The 26,788-nt window shown below is 47.8% G+C and overlaps 1 protein-coding gene across 2 annotated transcripts in view; it reads right to left on the bottom strand.

Annotated features, from left to right (window-relative positions):
- LOC144169890 (uncharacterized) overlaps positions 1-26,788 on the bottom strand; it is a 206,438-nt gene that overhangs the window by 73,188 nt on the left and 106,462 nt on the right. The window contains exon 1 of one of the 2 annotated variants that reach the window (XM_077699311.1): positions 16,060-16,342. The exons of the other annotated variant lie outside the window; for it this stretch is intronic. The gene's annotated coding sequence lies outside the window, so the exon portion shown is untranslated. Of the gene's footprint in view, positions 1-16,059; positions 16,343-26,788 lie in introns of those variants that run through there. 2 annotated transcript variants of the gene reach the window in all.

Below are 26,788 nucleotides of genomic sequence, written 5' to 3'. Positions count from 1 at the left end.
CGAATGTGGTTTAACAAAGGAGCTCGAAACACGCGTTCTCACTTTGTAACGACGGTAACAATGGCTTCTTTGTCGCTATGGTATACACTAATCGGCGTATTTGCAATTGCGGGCACAGTTTCTATAATGTGAAATTGATGCACGCACGCAGCTGGGTGTTCGGTTGCTCCGAATTGGTGTGGCATCGCAAGATGAATTCCTCCAACCCGAAACGCGTACACCGCTCCCTTTTCGCTCTCGACACATCCACATTAAAATCACCGACTACAACAACAGCGGTAGTGTCATCTCAACTAACACGTGGTTTGAGGACGGCACGCGAACACGTAAACACTTCTTTAAGTGTTCTACATGCGAAAGCATTTTAAGTGCAGAGCACTTTAGGGATTTGCCTTGTCGTCGTAGCTCGCTCACTGGACCAAAGTAAATCTCCATACGGCGTTCCGTCGCCGTGGCGTAACCCAGAGGCTTTGAAAGCCAAGCGCTTTACATAAGCGTTCGAAACTCGTGAACCGCTGGCGCTTCTCATACATCTCACCGTTGTTTAGCGCGAAGAAAACTGTCGGTACATATGAGGCAAAATGTACGCAATTAACCGGCAGCGCCCGCGTTCATGTAGTTATGAACGCTCGTTGGGTTGGTTTTACGGCAGTGAGCGAAAGAAAGTGGCAGTGCAACACCGGCACGAGCGGGAGCGAAAACAAGCACAAAAACAACAGAACTCCCAATGGCGCAGTTTTAGACATTAGCGCGAGAGCACTGCGAAGGCGGGAAATTTGAATTGCATTGGGTGGTAGAAGTGAGCGGATAACGGCGCTACAGCCCATAATGGCGAATCACTGCTCTTCATCTCCGACAGTGAGTGCAACGGCTTTAATTTTTTTTGGGCCAATCAAACGCCTGAGACGCTTTGCTTCCGCCCCGCGTTCTGGAGGGGCTTGTCCTCTCGCCGCTTGACACTACGGAATGTCCCTCGCTATGAAATGCCTCTCACCGTGGAACGCGCCTCACCATAGAACGCCTGGGGCGCCAAAGAAACGTGAATACTTGGGAGTTCCAGGGTGAGAACATCGAAAAATGCGTGGAAACCTAGCCTAACACAGTTGCGCTAAAAACAGAAATCGGAACATCAAAATTAAATATAGAAATACCGGACGGAGACAATCCCATCGTTAAGGACGAGAAGTCCGAGTGGCCACAGCAAACACAACGCTTGCGTGCATCGTGAATGTTTTCAGGCACCGCCGTCAGCAGTGCTAGTGGCATGGAGAACCGTTAAAATGGCATGAAATGAAGTTGGAAGCATCGCGCAATCGATCTATATTGCGGTTGTTGTCGTTGTAAAATGTTTTATTTAAAAGGAAGCTATGCTGACTTAAAAGATGGAGCCGGAAAAGAAGGGAAAAGGAATTACAGCTTCTCTATAAAGCCCCACTCTCCATGTCGAAAGACAGGAGTGACTCCAGCGCGACCCTGTCTGAGTCCGGTGAGCCTGATGCGGTTTGGATTCAGGTCTCGTAGGACGACACCCGAAGCGTCCAAAGGTGACGTTCCTGGAACGGAGAATTGCCCCGACAGTCCCAGAAGAGATGGGCCGTGGTGGGGCGTGTAGCCGGGCTGCAGTCGGGACTTTTGAGGAAAAGTATATTTTGTAATCTGATCAAAGTTGTTTTGGCCAATGCAGAACTATTTTTCCAAGAAAAGGTCGTTCAAGAGTGCCACCTCTTTTTGAACATCGTCCTCACACTCTGTGGTCACGTTTGGTACGACGTTTTTTAAAGCTCAGCTTTAGTGTTCTCACTGATGGCGTGTAACGCGAAAACGCCGAAGTAATAGAAAAAAATGAAGGACGCTCGCACTAACGCATAGTACTTCAAGGTAGCGAAGCTGCACGCAACCTTTACGGCCATCATGAACGTTTAGGTCCCCGATTGCAGCCTATTTGCTTCTTCTTCGCTACCGCAACGACTTTCACTCCACCATTTTTTGCTAGAAATGTGAGCTTCCTTTATCTTTTTGAAAGCGGTAATCACTGAACATTACGTTGGAGTGGCGTACGCTACGACATGTCTTTCTCGTTCCGAGCAAGTGTTGCCAAGATTACGGCGAACGCTGGAGTATTTTTGGGGCGAAGCTCCTAAAGCCGTGGGTCTGTCCATCCCTTGTGTCTCGTGGTACGTGACCGCCTAGTTCGATGACTCACTCGCAGGTGGCGCTGGTGTGAGTGACGTCATGATGAAGTCACTCACACGTGACTGACACTATAAAAGGCAATCGCTGTTTACGCGCTTCCTCTTTCGCAATGAGTCACCGGATGGAGGAGGTGGTTGTTGACAAGGCTGCGGAGCGGAGGACGCGCAGAGCGGCGGTAGCGCGCGCTCGCCGACAGGATCCCGCCGTGCGCGAAAGAGAGGCCGAAGCATCTCGTCTAGAAAGTCGCGCTTAAACCGCGCGTCGGCAGCTTCGGCTGAGCTCGCTTGATGCGTTTTGCAGCCGCCTCGCGAGCTCTCACTGCATCGGGGTTTGCCTGCCGATACGAGCGCTTGCTTGCAGCCTCACGAACCCTACAACAACAACAACAAACGAACAAGAACAAAATAAAAGTTGATTTGTACAATGTACGCACACAGTCTTAATGATGTAATGGGCGAACTTTCACGGGAGAGTTACGGTTACCGATGATCTCCCCCTCTCGAGCTTCGCCCCACTTATCATCATTCATTCCGTGGATATGGCGTGATTTTTTTTTTCTTGGACAACCTTGGTCAATCTCCCTATAAGTGGGTATGCTTGGATGGACGAATGTGCGCAGGGGACGCTGGGCGGTCGTCGCGAGGCACGCACATACGAGCGCATGGCATTTTGTTGGTTTTTTTAACGGCCGAGCGGTCGCCGCAAGGCCCGCGCTCACGTGCCCGCACTCGGCAATTTCTTGGTATTTTGAACTGCGGACACAAAAAAAAATTACAATTAGCTTAACAGCTTCGCTGTTAAAAAAACTCCCACCTCCCCTCGCGGGAACCCCTGTGTAGATGCGACGCATAGGCGGAGCGGCGAAGGGAACGCGTTTTATAGCGCTCATAACGTTGAGGGGACTGCGTAAGCTGGTCCCAGTCGATGACGACGTTGGCGTACTTGTAAAGCGGCGTGGACTCTAGGTGTTTGAGCCAAGCGTGGATGTTGCTTCGCCGGAGAACGGCACACCGGTTATATGCGCAGCGCGCCCGAAGGAGAGGAAACCGCGGAAGAGAGAGTACTGCACATGCGCCGGCCCCAGCGCGTCTGCCGCGGCTATGACGCAAGGTGCCGCGGCTATGACGCAACGCAATCCAACACAATCCACTTTAATCCAATCCAAATCCAATCCAACCGTATCCAAGCCAAGCCAAGCCAAGCCAAGCCAATCAAATCAAATCCAATCCAATGCCCCTCGCGAGAGAGTGTTCGTTATCGGAGAGGAGAGGGGGTGAGCGGCGGAGAGCGGCGGAGAGCGCAGCTCGCGCGGCGAGGAGAATGGCAGAGGGGTGGACAACGCCGACGACAACAACGACGACGACGCCGGAGGGACAAGGCGAGTGAATCAGATGCTCTGCATCTAAAAAAGCGCTTCCCGTAGTCGAAATCGAACCTGCGTTCCTCACGTTATGAGGCCGGCGTCTATCCGACTGTTCTGTTTTGACATGGTCGAAGCGGTTTTTGAAAACTTAGACGACAACCCAAACAATCCATCACGACAAAGCTTCGCGTTCAACCATCGTAGTTGTTTGACGGAGGGGTGCGTAATTTCCGTTCCGTTCCCGGTTCTGTTTCTGCTCCCAACTATCAGGCACAGGTCGCTGAGCGCACAGCTTGCTTCTCTGACCCCATCTTCAATAGTGTGGGAAACAAACTTTGGCGTGAGCCGTGCATCCATGTGTCAAACGAAGCACCTGCGCGGGCGCAAAAAGAGGACGGCGGCGATTCCCCACATTCACGGCATCAGTAACAAGCTCGAGGAGGTTCTAAGACAAGCGGGAGTGCCCCTGGTCTTCTCAGACCTCAACAGACTCGCCTAGATGTGCGCCCGAGTGAATGACGATGCCACTGGCGGTAGAAAGTAGCGAAAACCACGCGCTCAACCACGCTAAACGGTGGGTCTCAATACATAGGCCCAACTAGTCGATGTGTAAACTTTTGCCTAACGGAGCACGCGTCCAGTTTCAAAGCAGGAGCTGGCAGTGCGCTCAGAGTACACGTGTCGAAGCGAAAATGCTGCCCTGAGTTCGAGCGATGCGAAGTTCGGAAACATTAGCGCTGTCAGCTCACATGTGGACTCCTAGAGCCCTTCACGACACTTCTTCGGTAGCCTTCACTCTGAAAGAGATGACGAATAGTGGAGCGCCATTTCTGACCTTTGTTTAATGGACTGTTAAAAAGGGTTGTAATGAATGACGTGTGTCGTTGCTCTTGAGTGTAATGTGGGTTTGGTTTACATGTTACGGCCAAGTAGTCATTCCTTCCGTGTTGCCTTGTTGCAAATATATATTTTCGTTTGTAGTGAGCGCTGCGTGCGCGTAACCTCATTCTTTATTCCATCCTGAGGGCTTTTTCTTGTTTTTACTTTAACGTGAACAATCGAGACGGAATATTTATGCCTTACTGTACAGTTATTTGGTGAGCCCTCAAAACCGCTAATTTCTATTCCCCGCAATCAACCGTTATTCTGAAACGCTGAGCAATGCTTCGTGACTAGCTAGCTCAAGTGCTGCGCCCCGTTGACGGAAATAGCTTTTTGCCGGCGTCATTCTAGCCTCAAAAGTAGGCACAAGTCACCAGGGCGCGTAAAAAGAATAGAGAGAGAAAAAAGACATTACGTGTTCGCGTTTGGAACACCACCCTCGCAGTTTAACAAGGCTTTATTTTAGTGACTTCTTGCTCCCCCTTTTTCCGAAAGGGTAATTAGCATTTGAAGCGAAACGTTTCCCAGAACAAGCAGCGGGTCATTTCCAGTCGCTGCGCACCGCTCACTCGGCTCAGTTTTTCGATGCCCTTTTTAACGGGCTAGTTAGGTCATGTAGCTGTGCGTTCAGCGCAGATCGGTTAAAGTTCGCAGGGCGAGCTTCCAGCGATAATTGGTTGTTTGAAATGTTTGTTGCCACATGGTTCTCGGCTTACGCCGTGCGGTGGAAATGGTTAAGGGCTTGCCAGGGCTCGAGTGCGCAGAACACCCGTGCGACTGGCGGTCTGTTCTTCTAAGAGCAGTCTTTCATCCGATGCGATTATGGTACGATTACGGCTTATGAGGAGTATAACTGTCGCAAAACAAGCATCGCTCTTACAAATGCCATTAATCACGCAGCACTCCTTCCACTTCCGACTGTTAACCCACCAAGCGCCGCGTGTTCACGTACAACCATAGAATATAACGTCCGCCTGGATCCATATGAAAGCGCGTAGTACCGTACCTAAGTAACAATGTATTGCCACGGTCGTGGTCGGTATTTATCAAAGAATGCTCACCGAGGTGATGACATATCGTGATTTATGTACGCGTGTAGGCGTCGTCGTCATCACCCCTTTTCACAAAGTGAGGATGAATACGTCCCCAGAAAAGTAAAGAGAAGGATAAAAAGAAAAATTCACCAGCATTCGTTATTGAGATGAGAAGACTGAGGAAACAGCGGAGCTGGTGGTCTTCCCTAGCTTTAACTTGGCTTTTCTTAGGTCTACACATCTTATCGGTACATCAGATACTGATACCGGCAAGCGCACGCAGTCTCTCTCAACTAGAACAACACCTGCACGCCAGAGCTTACATCATCACAAGCGCAGCCAATGCCCGACGCGCGCCTCCCCACCCGAACATCTGTCCACTTCAACTCAGCCGAAGTCCAAAGCCAGCACCCGCGCGCTACGAACACAAAGCAAATGATGAGCGCTCCCAATGCCATGATAGCGCAATCGGATAGATGTCGGTCTCACAACGCCAGAGACCCAGAGATTCGATTCCGACCATGGGTGAGTCTTTTAACAAAACTTGTTGAGCCGGTTGTACCATTGTTTGACCGGAAAAAAGAAGTTATATATATATATATATATATATATATATATATATATATATATATATATATATAAGGTTAGTAGAGACAGAGACATACGAGAAATATGTAGAAAATAGAAAAAAGTTTACTGACGTTTCAGGAAGAGGACTTCCTTTCTTCAGAGGCAGTCAAGAAAACCTCGGAAAGCAAAGGGGTGAATGCGGTAGGTCATACAAAACAGATAAGAAATTTGTAAAGACACAAAGTGGAGAAAAAATCCCTGCCGGGTGGGATCCGAACCCACGACCTCCAGAATACCGGTCTGGTGCGATGACCACTAAGCTATCGGCGGGGCTATTTTCCCCTCCACTTTCTCGGGTATTTATGGATATAAGGAAGCATACACGCCATTCATCGTGCTTTTCTACGTCGCGCTAAGACATAGGTATATGTCCGGATAAACTGTCCGCGCAAATTAACCATAAAATAATATAATTACTGGGAGGCTTATGCGTGGCAGGGAACCACGGGTGTCTACTGCGACAGATATGATAAGTGCGGTTAAAGGGACCCTGCAACACTTTTTTCAACTTTTTCTGAAATCTTAAATGCTTGTGGAACGTAGTCACCCAAGACACCCCGTACATAGATTATGGGGTCGCAAAGTACCTCAGCCAAAAATTACTGCTCTATGCCCATTAGATAACTTGGAAACTCGCTCAAAAAGATGTTTCTCTCTTTCCAGGTATTGATGTTCTTCGACGGCTTGAATTACGTCACTGAGGCCATGTAGCGGCTGTTGGGCGCTTATTTTTCAGTTGCAGCAATGAACGCTTTTCGATAGGAGCTTTGAAAAAAAAAAAAGCCACAAAAACAAAGCAGAAATGGAAGGCGTATCTGGTGCGACGAGCAAATTGCGCAGTGCCGGTCTCTGCTGGTGATAACTAAGCTTTCGCAGTGGTTCCAGACGTGAAGGAAAGAGTGAAAACGCTTATCGAAAGTGTTGTAGGGTCCCTTTAATTCTTATACACCACAGGTTCTCCGGCCTATACCTAGGGGTCCGTCATAGAGCCTTGCCGTGACGCAACTGCGCGAACCAACGCACTACACTAGATAAGCTTTAATTAGGCGAACATCGAAAGTAGCCGGAAGGGCACTTGAGCATTGACAACAAGGTAGTTGGGGGGGGGGGGGGGGTGCAGCTATGTCACGGCGTGGCGGGTCGAACGGTCGTACGCTTGCTGCCGGTGTTCTGCTGCTGCTGCTGCTTGGTAGGGGCTGCGCCTTGCTGGCTACCGCAGCCCGATTGCTGCTTTTGTAGTGTCCTTTTATTGCATACATTAGATCCACGTCCCTTTCTACCAACCAGTTCATTCCTGCATCGGTTGGTAAGTGGTAGTAAAGTATAGAGTGCGGTGTGTTCTAAATGCGGGACGTTCTTATCGATATGGGCCAGAACCCTCACTCCCTACAACGTTTGCTGCTTTAGGCTACCAGACTATAATAGTAAAACCCATCGGCTCAGTGCCCCAAAAGACACACCCTCTAAAAATATCCCGTAGGGCTTCTTTACCACAGCACTCCAGAGTGACCGATTGAATTGGCCGAGTGTGTCAATTCGTCGAATGACCATGCCCAGAATACAATATAACTATAAAAATAGATTTGCGCATGGACTACACGCAAAGCCTGCGTGGCGTTTAGCATTACGCAATGTCCCAGTGCAAATGCCTCTTCTCAGTCAATAAAATGCTGGGCCTCGTCATTCGCCGAATTTTCGTACTCGGCCACTTCGATCGGTAACTCTGGGGCGGTGTGAGGACGAAGATCTATAGGTACTTCTTGGAGAGTACCTTTAAATATACGAGGCACGCAAGCAGGCGCGCACATGCGTACACACCTGCGCTCATCAAAGGCTCACACAGAGGCACGCACGCACGCACGCACGCACGCACGCACGCACGCAGATACACACGCACATGCACAGTCACGCAGATGTTACATTGCTAATTTAATCCGCATTGAAATAAATTTCAGTTCAGTTCGCTTATTGGGTACGTATTTACTTTATTGTGGTAGAGTATTGAAAATAAGAGTGTTTTATGCCTGTGATGTTTCAAAGGCCTGTTTCAAAGGCTGTTTCAAATGCCTTTTGACGGCCGTTAATATTAACTTCGCCATATTTGTAAGGTTAACGTCAGTAATATATGAGGAGTACTGTTACGATGTCTCGCATGTCTACTACCGGAATCGCGAAAACGTCAGGTAGAATAAATAGCAGGAAAGGCTAACAATTCAGAGAAAGTCTAACCAATCGAATCCGATTTCTATGCGTTGCTATACCTTGACGGCGCAAGAGCCTCTCGCAGCTGTGTCGTGCGCGTTCGGCGAATGTTTAGACGTCTGACGCGAGTCTGGAAGTTGAAAGAAGAAAATACCGGCTGAGGCGATGCCGCCAAGCTGTGTCCAACATGTTTTCGGACACAGCGAATGCTAATCAAGTATCGTGCGCGTCAGGTGGCGTGCAAGTTAAAGACAAAGTACAGGTCACGCATTCCGTCGGCGTTGTGCGTAGATTGCAACAAAGCGGAGAAAATAAGTGGACACGTTTTTTTTGCATTTTTAATCTGCGTCGATCCATCATGCAATGTCGAACTTTTCCGGCGTGCAGCATTGCCACATCGTGCCGCGTGCCGTGCGCCCTTTGCGCGAATGCAGTGTTCGCCTTGCTGAATCGATTCGAGACACAGCGGTCGTATTCCAGCTTCGCCCGAAATAAGACTGGCAAGACCACAGCGACGTGCCTGCTCTTTCCTCGGTGTATACCGCGTTTCGTAGACGATAACACAACCCGTGGTTCCCGATGTTTGTGGAGAACGACGACAATACGACAAAAGTAATACTGGTTATGCTCGGCAGGCTTGATATATATATATATATATATATATATATATATATATATATATATATATATCTAGCAGTAGAAGAAACTTATAGATGAGCTAGACTAGATAAAATATTTTAGAAAACGGTTGACTCACGATTAAAAACAGACAGTGTTCTACTGATGTTTCGACTGCAGCACCGGTCTTCATCTCAGCTGAAGACTGGTCCTCCAGTCGAAACATCAGTAAACCACTGTTTTTGTTTTCAATCATGGATCAACCATTTCTCATGTATATATAAATATATATATATATATATATATATATATATATATATATATATATATGTAGCGAATCAGAATAGGAAATGAGGGGCTCGTTGAAAATAACACAGAAATAAGGGTTGGCAGTCGAGAAAACCTCGGAAAGCAAAGGGGAGGATGTGGTAGATCATTGAAACAGATTAAGAATTTGGAAAGAAAGAAAGAAAGTGAAGAAAAAATGCCCGCCAGGTGGGATCCGAACCCACGACCGGTATTCTGGAGGTCGTGGGTTCGGATCCCACCTGGCGGGCATTTTTTCTTCACTTTCTTTCTTTCTTTCCAAATTCTTAATCTGTTTCAATGATCTACCACATCCTCCCCTTTGCTTTCCGAGGTTTTCTCGACTGCCAACCCTTATTTCTATATATATATATATATATATATATATATATATATATATATATATATATATATATATATATATATATATATATATATATATATATATATATATATATATATATATATATCTGCCAACGAACAGACAGACACCGAATAGAGAAATATGCTAGCCTAGTATTTTTTCCACGTCAAAGTGGTGGCTACTGCGTATTTTGGTTAACCTTCCCACTGCTGTGTGATCGCTTTAAGGGCGCTAAAAATACATATCTCCTAAAAAAATAATGATGACCTGACTTATGTACTAAGTATTACACAGCAGCAAATCTGTTTTTGTTCGAAAAGAATAATGGCAACTTTAGACAATTTTTTCATTGAAGAGAGCACTGTGTTTTTGATTTCACTAAACTTTCGCGCTACTGGACCTTGAATGGAAGACTAACGCCGTGTGCGTAAATTTCCAGGATATCCGGTTCTAAAAAATTCCAACCGACAGGTGATCCGCATCTTTCCAATAAGCTCGCAATGATTGTTATGCCAGTTTTTTTGCCCTTATTGCGCTATTCTTTCGCTTATTTTTTCATTATAATTTATCTTGTAATACAATGCGTCCGCACGCAATTTCTACATGCTGGCCAGCATTATATTACTTTATTTTTTAGGTTTCTGACCTTTTATAACGTGGAGGCGTTTGAGGGTGCGCTTTCAGCTTTTAAATATGCAGTTGAATCCGCAAAATGGCCTCAAACTCCTATAGCATGCATCTATGGATTCCGGAAATGTGAGATACAGTATGGCTTTGTAGACAGGGCCTCAATTCTCCGTGGTTGCAGCTTATGAAGGATGCTTCTATTCGATTCCCGGCCGCGGCGGCCGCTTTTCCGATGGAGGCGAAAAGCAAAAACACCCGTGCGTACGAGATTTCGGCGCACGTTGAAGATCCCCAGTTGTTCAAATTTAACCCGGAGCTCTCCATTACGGCGCGCCTCATCGTCTGTGTTGCGTCGGCGCGTTAAACTCTAAATCAATCAATCAATCAATCAATCAATCAATCAATCAATCAATCAATCAATCAATCAATCAATCAATCAATCAATCAATCAATCAATCAATCAATCAATCAATCAATCAATCAATCAATCAATCAATCAATCAATCAGAATGCTTCTAGACGAACACCGAAAAATCACGCGAGCCGTTATAGTAAAAACAAATTCCTCAACTCGGTCGAAATTAGTTTCACTTGTGCACACTTTCTTTGAAATCCGAACACAAACACGTAAGCTCAAGAAAAGTAAATCAATGAGCACGGCGCGTTAAACATATGGATAAAGCGGCGCAAGACAAACAAGACGCTGGGTGCGGCGATGTCTTAAAAAAAAACGTGACATGACTTCAAAGCTACAATCGTGAAATGATATGCGTGATCCGAATTCTAAAAGAACGGACATCCCACCCGTGGAACTAAAATTCGATGAGTTTCGATAAAATTCTATAAAACAGTGCACAGTTATAATTTGATTTTCGGAAGCAGCAATCCGCACACCCTGCAGTCGGCTACATTTCAGCCAAGGCTGCAGTTGATTCACTAGCGTTGCGGAAGATACCGAGAACACGTAGCGCATTTAAGACACGGTATCTTTAGTATCGTGTTATCGGGCCTACATAAGTGAAGGATTCACTCATTTATTCGTTCATCTTTATTTGAAAGTGCCCACCAACAGCGCGTGGCCTTCGATGGTGGTGCGCAAAGTCAAAAAAGAAAGAAAATAAAAGAGAATACAGTTCAAAAGAGAAGAAACATGAATACCAACACATGACACTATAACTTCGCAAGAGCTAGTTTAAATGCCGACATATTATTGTTAAAAACCTCAAAATCATTTGAACTCACACCATTATACAAGTGAAACAGTCGCTGCATAGGAGAACAAATTTTGTTCCAAACACATCGAATTCTCGAAATGGATTATATGCTACCGGCAAATGTATTGACAACGTCAAACTTTCGCACTCAGTCACATGATGCAAACATTTAAACAGAAATACAAAATCTGCATCCGTCCTCCTTGGACAGTGTAACCAGGTGCAATTAATCAAAAATGTTATCATACTGGAAATACACTCTTCGATCAAATAAAAGATGGTCATATCGTGTCTGTTGATGGTAGCAGGCAATTGATCTATCAGCGAAGGCCAGTCATCGTCTGTTGCACGATATCCACATTATCTTCCATTCACAGTCGATTTATATTAATTGATAGGGGTGAGATTTAATCATTAGCTTTAACTAGGACTTGTAAGGTTCCATTTAAAAATTTTCGTTGATTATGATTTCGGTAAAATGAGGAATACACAGGAGATGGATATATGCGCGTCAATGTGGTAGTTATAAAGCAGGAAATCTGACACCGAAAGAATTTTTTTTTTCGAAGAAGAATGAGCTGTTCCGGGAATCCAACTAATAGTTAGTCGGCCGGCGTGATCAGAAGGTTTCCCGGAGTTTCTGTAATGTGAGACGCGGACCCTATACTGAAACTTCCGTCGAGAAAACTCATTCACATGCATGCCCATCGGAGTTTTTGTATCGCATCGAAATTTTCCAATTTTTACATTCGCGCCTCTGCGTCCGGAAATAGTATAGCACAAGGAGTGTCAGGTTTCTTTCAATATGAAGCCCGGGCCGACGTGCATATTTATGCAGTCTATGCAGTTCGGCCTCACCCTATTGACACGAGCGTGGGCTTGAGGGCAACTGCTCGTATAGTTATAGTATGAGAAATGGAACGCTGGCGAAAAGGACACACCTGCCAAGAAAACTGCGGCGCCATCCGGAATGGTTGTAGCACGAAGGTTTCGAAGACACAATACCGGAGACCTCCAACTTTTTTAGATAAAGAAAGGTAGGATGAACACGCACCCGTAATTAGCGCTTTAATATTCTAGATTTTACTGTAAGGTAACGGTTGGGGATGTATTATTACTGCTCGCAGTCCCTTTTTAGTACACTTTCATTGTTTCAAGCACGAGCATTAGATTAGTTTATAGACAGTATGAATGGCGTTTATTAGACGCTCGAGGTGCGGAATGAAACAGATTTCGGCGACTCCATAATAAGACGATACATTTTCCGCTCTTCGTTGGAGTGCTTATCTTTGAGCACTGATGTGTTTGCGCGATGTTATAAAGTGCCTCGGAGAGTCGGCCCACACCTAGCGACTGCCGTTCTGCGGCAACCATTCCCCCACTTTTTTTTTTTTTTTTTTGTGAACGCTACAGATCTGATTAGGCGCAAGGCGAACAAACGAAGTGAAGAGGCAAGTGGCGGCGTAGCGTGCAATTTCCCGTGCTATAATGTTGAGTTATTCGGAGTTTCATGCACAGATCTGTTGCGCTGATTGGAGTTTCTGCGGGAGAAAGACATTAAATACACGATAGGGGCTTACACAGGAACTTGCACACGGTGTCTTGCTTTCTACTTTCATATTTTCGCAAATACACATAAAACATGTATTTTATACTTCTGCAACAGAAGCAAACTCTCTTTGTGGAGTGTTACCGAACAGCAAATAAACCTGCCTCAGCAACAAAAATGTCATAATAGTTTTATATTGCTTGGTCTTCATTTCCAGTCTGAAACTCGTATCAGCGTAAGTTATCCGTAAAGCATGCGCATTGTTTTCATTATTCTTTGAAATACCTGTATCGTAGGTTAATGTACGTTGTTCCTTCCGTAAACATCTACACAATGTTAAAGCGGTGCTAGATAGTTTTCAAGATAAATATGGCCACCTAGGGAATTTTTCAACACCCGTTTGACCCCCCCCCCCTCCTCTTTTTTTTTTTCTTTTGCGATTTTAGAAGTATGCGTGAAAGAGGAGCATTTTCGAGAAACCATGACAGCATATCCTAATTTATCTTAATGGTTCCATTATATTTATATATATTCGCCTTGTCTGCTTTATTTTTTGTCTGATCTACAACAGATATGAGTTGATAGCTTGAAGTTCCCGTAGCCTTAGGCAAGGTGAAATCGTACCGCGGTCCCTGTTAAATTACCTACGACAAAAAAAACATTTCTAGGAGTCGGATTGTATGCGACTTGATAACATGAAGAGGAAACAGTTTTGTTGACGGGTGAAGGGGAAGGAGTTGGTGGAGGCAGGAGCGTGACTCTTTGAGGACTGCTGCGTAGAATTCAAGGACCAGGTTAATTTATTTCTCCTGGTGCTCAAACTCAATCTCGTTTCACTAATAGCAGCCCTAACTTCACATTTGCACGGACAATTGATACAGGATACAATCTAGTTTCACGTGAAACGACTAGCCTTTAGTACCTCGCTCAACTCCATTCCGGCACTGAATGATGTGGGTTTCGCCGCAGATACATAAGAAATGTCGACGAACTTTCAAAGTTCGTGCTACACAGCGTCAGCACTGGCGTCATAACGTAAAAAAAAAAAAAAAAAAAACTATCGGTGAAAGTGTTCGACGCTAACTCCGCGTTATCATTCAAATGACGCTGTTGAACGAAACTAGAGGCCCCACTTCAAAAATGCAGTCATATTTCTTGGCGGTGGCGTCTGTGAACGGCTGTGAATTGCACGAACAAGTTCCCACGACATCACAGGGGTAATGGAAAAGTGGCTGCTACAGCATATGTTTTTTTTTTACTATTTCGAAAAATTGTCAGATACTATGATAAAATGAACGTAGTTGTTATTTGGATGTAGCAGCCTTTTCAATGAGAAAACTTTTATTTTGCCTCTATGTCCCCTTTACGAAGACGTTTCTGCCACCCTGGGAAGAAAATGTACAGGGAATACGCTTTATTTTGCGCCATACGATACCAAATTCTGCTTATCGGGGAAAGTCCCGAAATGGCGTACATTTTGCGCCATCTGTTGACGAAGTAGTTTCCAAGCTAAAATAAAAGCTACAAACTCCATTTGTACCCTATAAAAATCGCGTAAGAACTTCCGCCGCCGATGAAAAAGAGAAATTAGCGTTTTTTTTTTTTTTTTGACGTTCAGAGCACACTATTCACTTGTCTTACGGTATTTCGTTCGCCCTAGATCATCGGAGCTTCGCTTACTGTGGGGTTGGCTTGAGTATAGGATGAAGGCAACGCGCCTTTATCCTGTTCTAAACCTTCTTTCAATAGCGCGGCAATTTTCCATAACCCTCGCGCAACACCCGCGCCTCATGCTTCCACAAGATGCTCTTGAATTTAGCTACATACAGCGAATTATTTTTCTTTGTTTTCGTTTTAACCTACAATGAACATTTTTACGATGAACATTTATTTTTAAACTAGGGTTTCACCCACCTCACCTCTTCTGAGGTGTGAGTGTGAGCTGCGAGGCCCGCCGTGAGGGCTATGCAGGTTAATTTCCACCACTTGGGTTCTTTTAACGCGCGCCAAAATCCCCTACCCTCGAGGGTTCCTATTTATCGCCTAAATCACGAAATCGCCTTCGTGACAGAGATTCTAACCCTCGTTCAGGTAGCGCCGTACATTAGCAACTGAATGACCGCGGTGAATAATTTTAGCTCATGCGTGCATCGACTTCAGTAGCTATGTGGTTCTCCGTGTAAATGATGTGGTTTAAATGTAAATATCTCCATTGTTTTGAATTCTAGAACAAATTGTCCCCATTAGCCGCTGCTCTGAATGCCTTTCTGTACGATCGAGAGTTAAATGGAGATTGTAGTTTTCATTAATTTTTCATCGCCTGGTGCCCTATGCCACCATGTCGCCGCGGTATCCGACTCAAACATTTCGGGTTCCAGCTTCGCATTAACATAATACACAATTCTGCATATCGGCGAAAGTCCCGAACCATGTCCAGGGCCATGATGTGTGCCATCAAATAACGTGCACCGTCCCCTACTCCAGAACGAGCCAACCAACAGTTCATTGAGCTGCTTTATCCAGCTGAAACAAAGCAGGTAGTCTGACGATTTTGGGCACGTCACGACCATGTTACGCTTCTGTGCGTTAAGGTGGCTGAACAAAGTTCGAACGCGAGAACAGGTGTGCAGACGATTATGGGAATGCTCGGCCTTCTGTTTGCATTTGCTTGGCGTGATGCCCCTGTCGTCCCCTCTGGGTTCCGCGAAGGGACGTGTTCTTACGCCCAAGGCCGCTGACCGTGACGAGCCTGCTTATCTAGGATTTTTTTCTCGTTCGCGAGATATCAACCAGTAAAGTTTAAAAGTCAAGCCTGTGAATAACCATTACATATAGGTGCAGACATCTCCGTGACTTATCTCTCTTTGAGAAGACTCGCCGCGCCAGCCACGCCAAGCCTGCCAGCCAAAAAAGGGGTAGCCCCGCGTCGCCCTAACGGAAACGTTGGCAGCCAGCTTGATATACCTCGAACTAGACTGTTGACTCCTTTACGAAAAAAAAGGGAGGCTACACCCTCTTTGTACTAATAACAGAAATAAAAGAAACAGAGATACCAAACGACAAGGCGCAGCACTGACCTTGAGCCGTCGAGTCACTGCTAATCCCAGCAAACTAGGGATGCTTAATCCCAGACGGACTCCTTAGAGCACGAGGCGGCGACGGCCGCAAAGCAGGATCCCAGCGCAACGCAGCCAGCTCGCACTCCGGGCGGCGCAGAACGATAAAGGATCGCGCGAAAAGCCGGTGCACTCGCGCAATGCGTGCACGTCGCCCGAGCTACCACACCAACTCCCACTCGGCAGTGCACAGCGGATGGTCCACGCGTGTTCGTCGCTTGGTGTTCGCGGCGAATGAAGCCGGCGCGGCGGCCCGCCGGGCCGACTTGTGGGAGACAGCCCCTCTTTCCACACCTGTAGCCACCGCCACCACCGCGCTCAGAGAACGCGCATACGCCCCGATGAATAAAGGACGGCGCACTGTTGGCGAACAACGGCACAAGCAGAACCGAAAATTGAAAACGGGTCGTCCAGGTCTGGCCCCAAATGGACACTGGCGCTGTGTAGCGAGTTTGGAGAACGCAGCGGTGTACACACGCCGCTCGAAGTTACTGGCGAAGCTACGTAAAACGAGGAAGGTGCCGGCGTGCGGTCGTAAGAACTGCTGAGAGGGCAGTTTTTATTCATCTTTTGGGTCGGCTAAACGGGGCCAAGACGACGGGCAGTGTACCTTGTCGTTCGGAAAATAGAACAGCCATGGAGTGTATTACGTCCGCTCTGGCGGCTTGTACAGTCTCGGCAATAACAGGGGTAATAGGCGGCTACCAACCGGGAAGGAACGGGGGGCAATGAGCCGAAAAGAAGGCGAGAAAAGGATGCCTTTCTCGTAAAATATCCTCACTGCGCTCTTTTTTTTTTTCTTAACAGAGGGAGAAAAACAGCAAGAAAGAAAATAAAGCGCAGGGGGCCGACGAAGGCAAACTGGCGTGCAATGACAAGTTGGTCGCATCCCGTTTCGGCACGCAATTCGTGCTCCGAGTTTTATTTTTCATCGCGCGTTTCTTCCCGTACAAGGAGGCGCGAAGAAATGGGGTTTCAAGATGCGAGGGGGAGCACAAGGGGTGTAATCGGCCCGGAGAGGCGCGCGAGATAGTTGAGCGTCTGCGGGGTTGCATGCGTGCGTCGTTTTTCGCGAGATTCTTTTCGAAGTGGAGCAGCGGCAGGCCCAAGCGCGGCGAAGAAAAACCGACTGGGGGGCTGCTCCTCGGCACCCGAAAAGCCGGCCTGAAAAACGCCCGTCTTGCTCCGTCCGCCGCATCCGCGAGTCGGCCCGTCTCCAGCCAACCTTGAAACAACGACGCCGACGCTCGGCTTGTTACGTAGGCGTGTCCGGATGGCATTGCGGCTTTCGGCAGCTCACACCCGCCTCTGGACGATGCCGTACACGTACCTCTCTGTCTGAGTGCGTGTGCGCCTGTTTTGTGTGTCGCAGGCACGCTCACCACCGCACCGGGTTTTTACGTCGCTGGGCAAAATAGGATGCTCCATATCTGGCGTTCCTTAGCCGGGAAAGAGCAAAACGTAGCACGATGCCCTCACTGATATGTTTCGTCATGGTGATGTCAAAATAGCCGCGCAAAGAAATGAAAAATCATGGTCGCACATTGAACGGGTCACCACTATAGATGCGCGTGGTATGTCCAACAAGCACAGCCTTGTCTCTCTTGCTCCGTCTGGGTGCTGAGGAGAGTAAGTCTTGCCGTAAGTCATGTGTTGAAGAGGCGACTTTATGTGGCGCGCCTCAGCGCATGTAACGTTCCACCAATAAGAATGATAGCGGTGCGAACTTTGCGTAGCAGAGCTGAGGCTTTACGGTGTTACTAAACTCGTATAGGGGCACCGCCCTTGGCTCTTGATGCTTAGGTGTGTCCTGAGTGAGCCTGGATGCTAAGGTACAGGCCTCGGCCTGAGTTACCGCGCCCGCTGTGTGGTGTAGGGGCTCGTGTAAACTCCCCGACCTCCACGCACGAGTATTTTGCAATCTCTAGATTGAAGATAAGACTCGTATTTTTTATTGGTTGTTTGTCGGATCTGTAACCCTCAGACATACCATTTTTGTTGTTGCATTTATAATCATTCATTGAAACCAGGATGAAAGGGAGAAGATGCCGACGAGGATCCGACATCTTGCGGCGATGGACCTCCGCGTAGACGACGCGTCCGCATACACAGAATGGATGCAGGGGCCCAATCATCGTTCCCTCCTAGACTTCATCTGTGAAGCGAACATTTTCATGTTAATTTAATTAACTTTCTTCATCGTCAACTCCCACCTCCTAATCTATGCCCCGCGGCAAAATAAACGCTCTAGAAACATGGAGATAGGCTCACGTTGCAGTTGAATTTCCATCATTATTCATCGCACTCCCGCTATCCTAATGGGGAAGCCTTAGTAAGATTTGCAAGGCCCATATTCAACTTCAACTGCGGATGCGTCCTGATTCCTGTTATAAGAATAGAAGAGTGCTGCTCTTGGTTGTCGTGCTACTCCAGAAATGAGCAATCCCCAGTTAGGATTTGTGAGCGCAGCATCCCCACAAGCATGGGCTTACTGAGGGAAAGCATCAGTAAGCTTTAAGGAGCTGGCGGAGAACAGATGCATGAACACACGGCGACGGCCGCACGTTGTCGCGCACCGTCGATAAGAAATATCCTTTTGAATAAACTATACGATTGATGCTAGATATAAGGGCTGCAAATGCGTGAAACAGATGTCTTTTACAGTGAATTTGTGTATGACTCGGGCGGCAGGATTTTTCCTGTCCGCGCACAAAAAAACCGCGCTTAACGCCAAACTATTCATGAAAGAGGAACTTGGGGGGATTGGCCTGAAACTGTTAGAGGCTCCACGCCTACGCTAGTAATGTCGCCGTCCTCTAATACAACGTACATGGGGCATTCAATTTGTATTGTAGTGATGCTTACGGAAGAACAAGTATGGTGAGGACTCACGAAGAGTTGCGGACCTACAAAGAGCGACGAGAATTAAATGTGATGGATGCAGTACTGTTCGAAAAAAAAGTGACTTTGATAAGCGAGCAGAGCGAAACTCATCGATGACTGCAACGTGGGCGCCTCCAAGCCAGACAAGAGGTGGTAAATCCAGTTCATGTATATAACGTTTGAACTACAGTACAACAAACAATTCGTCCTAACCACTGCTCATAGGTCATGTATAGGATAACTTTCGCAAAAACAACTTTGAATTTGTCATATCTATGTCTCGAAACGAGTCACGAAGTGCTTCCTCTTCTTTATCTTGGAAGACTCTTGCACCGCAGTATTATAATGATTCATATCAGCAAACCACAGTGCATAGCTCATGTATAGATTTTCCGTTTTCCAAAAAACCATACACCCCTGACTCGCAAGAGGATGGTAACACCGACAGTGCCGTGCGAACAAAAACCGCGGTTGTGGTGTACACTTTGCATAAATCTCCAGGAACGACTAACGCTTTGCAAGGGTTAGTTGTGATGACGCTACTCGTGTGATCATCGTTGTAGACTTCAATGTAGATGTTTCAAAGACCAGACTAGACAATGTTCACGCAGTTTGTGCTAGAACACTTTTGGTTGAAATGTCACACCAATAGCAGTCACTAACCTAAAGAAATTCGAATCTTGTCGGTTTTGCGCGTCGAAGATACAAGCTAAGAGGCGCGCTGTAGTGGAGGGCTCCGGATAATTTCGAACCCCAGGGGATCTTTGTGCCGGATGCTCTACACGCAAGAGTATTCGTCTTTCGCCGCCGTGAGAAAACCCGCATCCTTGAAGTCAGCAACACAACGCTTTAGCCACAGGACTACCGCGACGAATCGCCACTCAACTATTTTCAACGATGGTGATAAATCGATTTATAATTGGGCAAGAATCCATAGAAGTTTGTAACCGAACCAATAAGTGTACAACACAGTAATGGCAAAGCAAATCGTCACTACTATTATCACATACGACACATAAATATATATATACCCTTGTCTAACCCTGGATGATCCGCTGGTCATCCAACTTCAAATATCTTCTTTCCGAATTGCGTGAAATGTATTCGCGCGAGCACCCACGGACGCACGCTCGCGCAAGCGTTGTAATAATATGAAAGTTATGAAAGTGTAACACGGCTCTCACATTCCGGGGCCATCTCCCCACCGCCATTGTGTTCCCGTCTGGGACTGGTCACAGCCGTTTTTACCCACGTCACTCGTGGTGCGCATAATCCGCGCCATCAGGAGGAGGCACGCGACGCTGGAACAGGGAGAAACGACCTCGGTGTGAGACGATCGGGACGTCCGAAGGTAATTTCAGTTCTCACGCAGCGGTGCAAAGTATTCGTATCATCCGTCAATTTCGAACACAAAGTGTCGCAGCGTTTGACGTTGGCCACCGCGGAGTCCGAGCGATGCTTGTTGCGTGACTGCATAGCCCTGGTCGCCGGCAGACGACATGTAGCGTGAGAGCGCGAGAAATAATCTCAGCCCTGTAAAGTTTGCATCGAGAGGTGGCCGGCCTCTGGATGACCGTACAAAGACCTTTTCAATAGACGATAGGAAACGACCTCACACTCGCGTTGAAACGGGTCTAAATCGCTTTGCAGCCTTCAGCGGCGGCTGCAAGCAGCACGGACGTTTAAGGTTGGGCTTGTTTAACACTGACCGCCACTTCCGGTTCGCTAACTCGTTCCGTCAGGGCCAAGCCATGTCATCTTTGAAGCACGACGGTGAAATCTGGATAGAGCAGCATAGGACACTGAAGATATTATTCACAGTGAGTTATAGCAACAGCCAGCTGTTGAAGAAGCTAACTTGGTTTTCTGGCTTGGAAGGTGTAGTATAAATAGGGTTGTCGGTCTTCGGGTTTGATATTTTTTAAATGCGAATGCATTTCTTAGTCGGGGGTTGTCGTGCTCCGTCGGCGTGCGCCTGCATTCCTCCAGCGCGAGCGCACGTGAGCGCGCGCCTCGTAGTTCTGCCTTCGTCGTCGTCGTCGTCTCGGCGCGGCGGACCCGCGCCGCATTTATTATGGCGAATTCCATTGGGCGAACAGGAGCAAGTGGAGCGAGCAGCCAGAGCAGCCCACGGGAGTAACGGGGACGTGTGCTTTCGTTCCGCGAATGAAACATTCGCGCTGCTCCGGGAGCAGTGAAAAGAGGGGGAGGGCGAGATGTCAAGAGTCATGTGACCAAACGTTTCCCGCGCTCGCTTCCCGGAGAATTTCGCGCGCTCGTGATGTCCGCACGCAGTTATTCCTCGCCAGTTTTGCCAGATACGTGCCAGTGGTTTTGTGTCTGCCTTCCGCATGGCGACGAATGAAGAAGCCGAGCGGATGTTCATGTTCACGATAAAGGGGTCACCATCGTGTCTCCCCAAAAAAAATTGGCCGCGTATCTGCTCCTTTCGTTGCAAATTCCCTCAAAAGACGATAGTCTTTATCGGCTTTTGCGAAGTAAATGCCTCCCTTCGCATTCCTGCTCACCTCTCATGTTGTTCCTCTTGTGTAGCGCTCCTCCCAAGGTAAAGACGCCAAAGGTTTGCTTAAATCACTTTAAATTTCCCGCGTTCCACTGCTCCAAACCGGGTGTCTCGATGCGAACGCTGCCGTACGGCGAAGACGCGCGTTAATCGAGGCGCTCTACTTCAACGTTTATAGAACCGCGTTTCCCTACTCCACGTGCGTTGCAAGCAGAACGTGGAACCTATCTAGTGGAACCTTGCGTAACTCTTGCCACTTGATTTCTTCAAATGCCGCCAGAAGCTATATGGCGCGGGCGACAGCAGGCGACGGCGGAGTGATACTTTCTTCTTCAGTTGATGAAGTGTTTAATCTCGCCAATATCAAACATGTGCGATTTTTTATAAAGGAATGCTGAAAATATCACTTCTATATCAATTTGTTGTCTTATATATGCGTAATGTCTTGTTGTTCTTCAACAATATTGACAAGTATGAACATTACACCGGACTTAGACGGGCGCATTTAGCTGTGACTATATCAGACTATTGCGCAGGCATTACTTTGGCCGGGTGGCTGAATCGAGTCACAGACAGACAGACGGACAGACATACAGACTTACAGACATACAGACAGACCAAAATTTCTGGGTTTAAGTAGCCCAAGAACGACTATCGTCTTTAATAGCTACGAACGATAACAGCGTCCACCGTCTTTTCCAGGTACGACTCTACCTTCGGTCGCTGCTCCGGCGGGGTGAACAGGTGCTCGAACATAAACTCGTGCAATGTCAAATCGTCGTCGTCGTCGCTGCTGCTGCTATCCGATGATGACCTTGCGCTTGAATCTGTGGTGCTTTCATCATCTAAAAGTAGAAGCAATTCCTTGTCCAGACGGCCGCGCTTAGCTGCTGCCGTACGCACTGAGCGACTACCGCGGCTGCTGGATTCCGCCATTTTTCCTCCGCCACCCGGGGATAAAACCAGAAGTGACGCAAAAGAGGTCATGTGACTTCCTCGACGCTCCCTATTACTCCGCCGCTGGCGACGGAGCACCGAGAACTGCTCTCGGCTGCTCTCGGCGCCAAAAAAGTGCTCCTCATCGACCAATGAAACACAACTCCCCTGCTCCTGCCCGACCACTGGAAGACGCCAGAACTCGCGAGAGCACTTTGGGTGCAGTTAGAAGTGCTCCTGTTCGCCCAATGGAAAGCGCTATTAGTCGGGGGTTGTCGTGCTCCGTCGGCGTGCGCCCGCAGGTGTTATCTCTCCGCGCTCCTCCTCACCCCTAGAAACAGCTGTGGCGCGCCTAGCAACCGGAGCAGGTGGTAGCTCGGGCGGGAGTAGCGGAGGGCAAGGGGAGAGGAGGAGCGCGCTCGGGCGTGTGAGGGCGCTCGCATCGCGGAGCTCGGGTGGAGTAGCGGAGAGTGAGTGGAGAGGAGGAGCGCGCTCGGGCGTGTGAGGGCGCCCGCATCGCGGAGCTCGGCGGGAGAGAGAGCTCGCGCGCGGGGCGGGCGTGTTGCGCGGGTCTCTCTCTCCTCTCCGCGTACCCTCTCTCCGCTCGCTGCGCTCGGAAAATGTATATAAATGCAGTGGAGCGCACGCCTCTCTCCGTTACTGCTTGCCGCAGCGCACTCATTGGTGCACCCAATGCATTCGCATTTCCGCACGATCCCCTTCGGGGAGGGGAGGGGGAGTTTTTTTGACGTTCGGAGGTTAAAATCGGGCGCTATTCCTCAAACTTATAATCGAGGATAAATCGGGTTTTTTTTTTGCAAAACCACTCCGAAATACAATTTGTCCGGGTCAAATCTACACATATACTATTTAATGCACCCAGTTAATTTTATCAGTATACCACGAGCTTCTTAATTAAATCTAACGCGTTAAAATTGGGGTTTGTTTTAAGCTGGCAATCTGGAGGACATCAGAATTTTCTAACAAATATTCTCGGGAATTTGGAGTTTCTCCGGAAAATGATCAGTAATGATGATAGTAAAGAGCGTTGTTAAGCTCTGAAAAATTAAACCTTTTAGTCACAAGAAGTTGGCCATAATGTTTTTGAATATCCTAGTTTACACGCATTATCCTCTGCATGCCCAACATGTCGGTCTCCACTCGAGATTTCTCAGATCGTTGAACGTATCTCAGCCGGAAGAATGTTCTCTCGACACCACAGCTTCCGTTCCCTAGGCACAACAATGTCAGTGCAGCATTTGCCAGCTTCAGGTAGTGAACGGTAGAGTCATGCCAATTCTCAATGAGTTCGACAGCTGTATCTGTGGTGCTTGCTTCAAGCAAGTGCTGGTTGAGAACCGCGGACCGCCAGCCCACAATTGTGCAGATCGCTACCTTGACAAGGTCCGTTATGGGAGAAACCTGGTTTAAGCCGATTCTCCTGAAACACGTTCTGGGAGTGAAAATCTGGTAAAATCGGGTTTTTCCCGAAAACGAAAAATTCCAAGTACAAAGGACAAAAGTGTGCAGAACATGGTTTCAGATATAAAAAAGGTTTTTATACTCTGCCTTGGCCGCCATAACGCCTGGTTTGTGTCTTAGATGGGTGCAACGCGTCTAGGAGCATCGTTGTCAAGCACTTAGCAGATAAGTGGCTGGCAGGTAAGGGAAATGTCGAGTTTTGTAGCGAAAGCTTCACCACGCTACTTCTGGCAGCCTTCACGGGGTGACCAATTTTGACCTTGAAATCTATAGGTCAAACCATATCCCCTTCCGCAAGCGCCCGGCACGGAGCAGAGGCCCGATGGCGGGAGAGATAGGCGGCAGGGGAGATATAGGCGAGGATGGAAAGGAGACGTGTGCGGGACCTGTGACACCACCTGGCGCAGGAAGGCGAGGAGGCCGCCGATGCAGCGATAAGCGCGTGCCACGAAGGAAGGCCAGGAGGCCACGTCCGGAGCGGAGCCGTGTGGGATGGAGGAAGCTTTCGCTATCAAACAGGCTTAACCGAAGCTAAACTACATCAATTTTTTTGTCGATAGCAGACACTGTATGTAGGAAGGCACTGAGAGATCAGCGCACGAGCAGGGGAGACGGTGGATGAGCTCGAACGTTGTAGCCGATCGCTCGCATCTGGTTGATGCAACTGAAAATTGAAGAGTGTTTATTTGTTTGTGCGCCATTTTTTAGATTATTTTGAGGCATGCACTGTGCTCCGGTAAGGATAGCTTAACGCGGAAACATTATACCGTAATTTGCTTTTTCCTGAATTAGCTGCTTCAAATACAGGAACGAGCTACGAGGGTAATCGTCTCCTGGGCCGGAAGGGCAAGGCGGTTCCATTTTGGAAACACATCTTGCTCAAGATCGTGGCCAACCTGCCGTCAACACTCGGCGGTGCAACAAAGCTCTAAAAATAGGAAAACTGAATGGCACTCTGCCTCGCAACTAACAGGATCTCTGCGGCGCTCAAACCCAAGTGCTGGTACGGATAACGTCCCGCGATAGTCTCTGCGGCGTCAGCTTAGTGAATTGCGCGTTCAGCCGTACGGGTGCTTTCCAGGAAAGACGTTTTACAGGCGTGACGTAAGTTTTATTCTCGCCTCGCATCCCGTTTAGCGTACAGCACATTCGACGCGTTAACTGAGTCAACGCACACCGTATCGAAAAAAAGTCACGCATCTCCACGAAGGGAATCATGACGAGTGGGCGACGCACTGGGGATCGCTCTTACCGTAAATCACCCGTGGCATTGCCCACTCGCGCATGTAAAGGAGTTACAACGCGTGTGTACAGTATATACAATTCCAATCCAAGTCCAATCCAAATCCAATCCAATCCAATGCTCCTCGCGCATGCGCAACACTGTGTACACGGACGCCAAGGGACAAGCCACGGACAAAGCGAGGTCCTAAGGTGCTTCGCCCCTAAAACGACGATATCAGGTACCTTTTTTCCTCTTTCATCTTTTGCAACAGTGGGCCCAGTCCTCAGCTTACTGCCGCTGTCACCGGGTCACAGATGATCCCCGTTTAATCAAGTTAATAACGGCAGTGAGCGAGAGGAAAGAAACTGAAAAAAAAAAAAAACTTCCAGTGGCGGTGCCATGCCAGTCAATTGCATAACATTAAAAACAAGCAAGATCGAACCCCCTTGTCGTTAAAATGCAGGAAATTATCTCCGGCTTGGAATAGCTCATTTGGTTTCCCAAATTCACACAGAATTACGTAGCCGTTGGAAACAGATACATACAACAAAGGAAGTCTCGCAGTCGCACGTGATAGAAAGAGGTCGTGTCCTCAGTTGTTGTATAGGAAGCTAGCGGTACGCAGCTAGAAAAAAGTGCGCTCAGAACAAGGAAGCACAATTGTCGCCGCTGACAACTTCAGCACTGTATGTGTCCTGGGCCCATCCCCCGTGTTCGTATTGGACTGTGTCGGCATTAGGCTCAAAAGGAACTATATTCATATGAACTTTCCGCCCACGGGTTTGCTAGTGGTCCACCATGTGTCGGCATTTTGTAGCTGCCATTAAAGGGACCCTGCAACACTTACTACCGACTACTCGGGATGTATTTTGGGGTAAAGTCTTTTAGTACAGTAATCTCTTCCCTCAAGAATTATGAAAATTCGTTCATTACTACCGAAATTATGCACGATGAAAAATCGCGCATAATTGTTACCCCTTAGCTCGGCCGCGGACAGAGCGACGACAGCTGCGTGCTCTCTCCCAGAAAGAGGGGCGGCTCGCGGCGTTCTCTTCGGCGGCCTTCGATATATCACATGTCAGGGAGTTTTCTCCTTTTCTCCGCAACGTGGATCGGGTCTATTTCCGGTCTGGTGCCACAAAAAAAGCAGGCATAGCTGCCTGCTCGCTAGCGTGCGCTCAGACTGGTAGGGCGCTTTCGAAGCAATAAACGTTTGTTGTCGAGCGGTCTCGTTGAAAGGAGAGTATTGAGTCCGTCACTCAAACTCCGCGCGCATCCAAAGCACAAAAGAAACGGCAAAACTATGCGTACAGGTTCAAGCACAGAAGAGGTTGGTACACAGTGCCGACGACGGCGGACCGTCGTCGGCACTGTGTAAATAAGCCACGAAGTTGACAAGAGACAGCCAATAGGGCACTCATGGCACAAATTACTTCGTTTAGGCCATGCTAGGGGTGCATAATAAGGATAATTGAAGAGAGCGCGGTGGGTTTTCCGGCGTCTTTCACAGCGATTTGCGCGCTAACCGCTTCACGTTGATGTGTAATATTTGGCCCAGGTGTTCCTGGCAGTGTAATCTAAACGTCGCGCAGGTTTACTTGAACTGCAGAAAGAGTGTTGTAGAGTCCCTTTATCCCTTT

The sequence above is a fragment of the Haemaphysalis longicornis genome, unplaced genomic scaffold, assembly GCF_048455015.1.
Source record: "Haemaphysalis longicornis isolate Haplotype H1 unplaced genomic scaffold, Haemaphysalis longicornis Haplotype H1 scaffold_2, whole genome shotgun sequence".
Classification (NCBI taxonomy): Eukaryota; Metazoa; Arthropoda; class Arachnida; order Ixodida; family Ixodidae; genus Haemaphysalis; species Haemaphysalis longicornis.
Note: the sequence above shows the minus strand (reverse complement) of the source record. Positions and strands in the feature narration are given on the sequence as shown.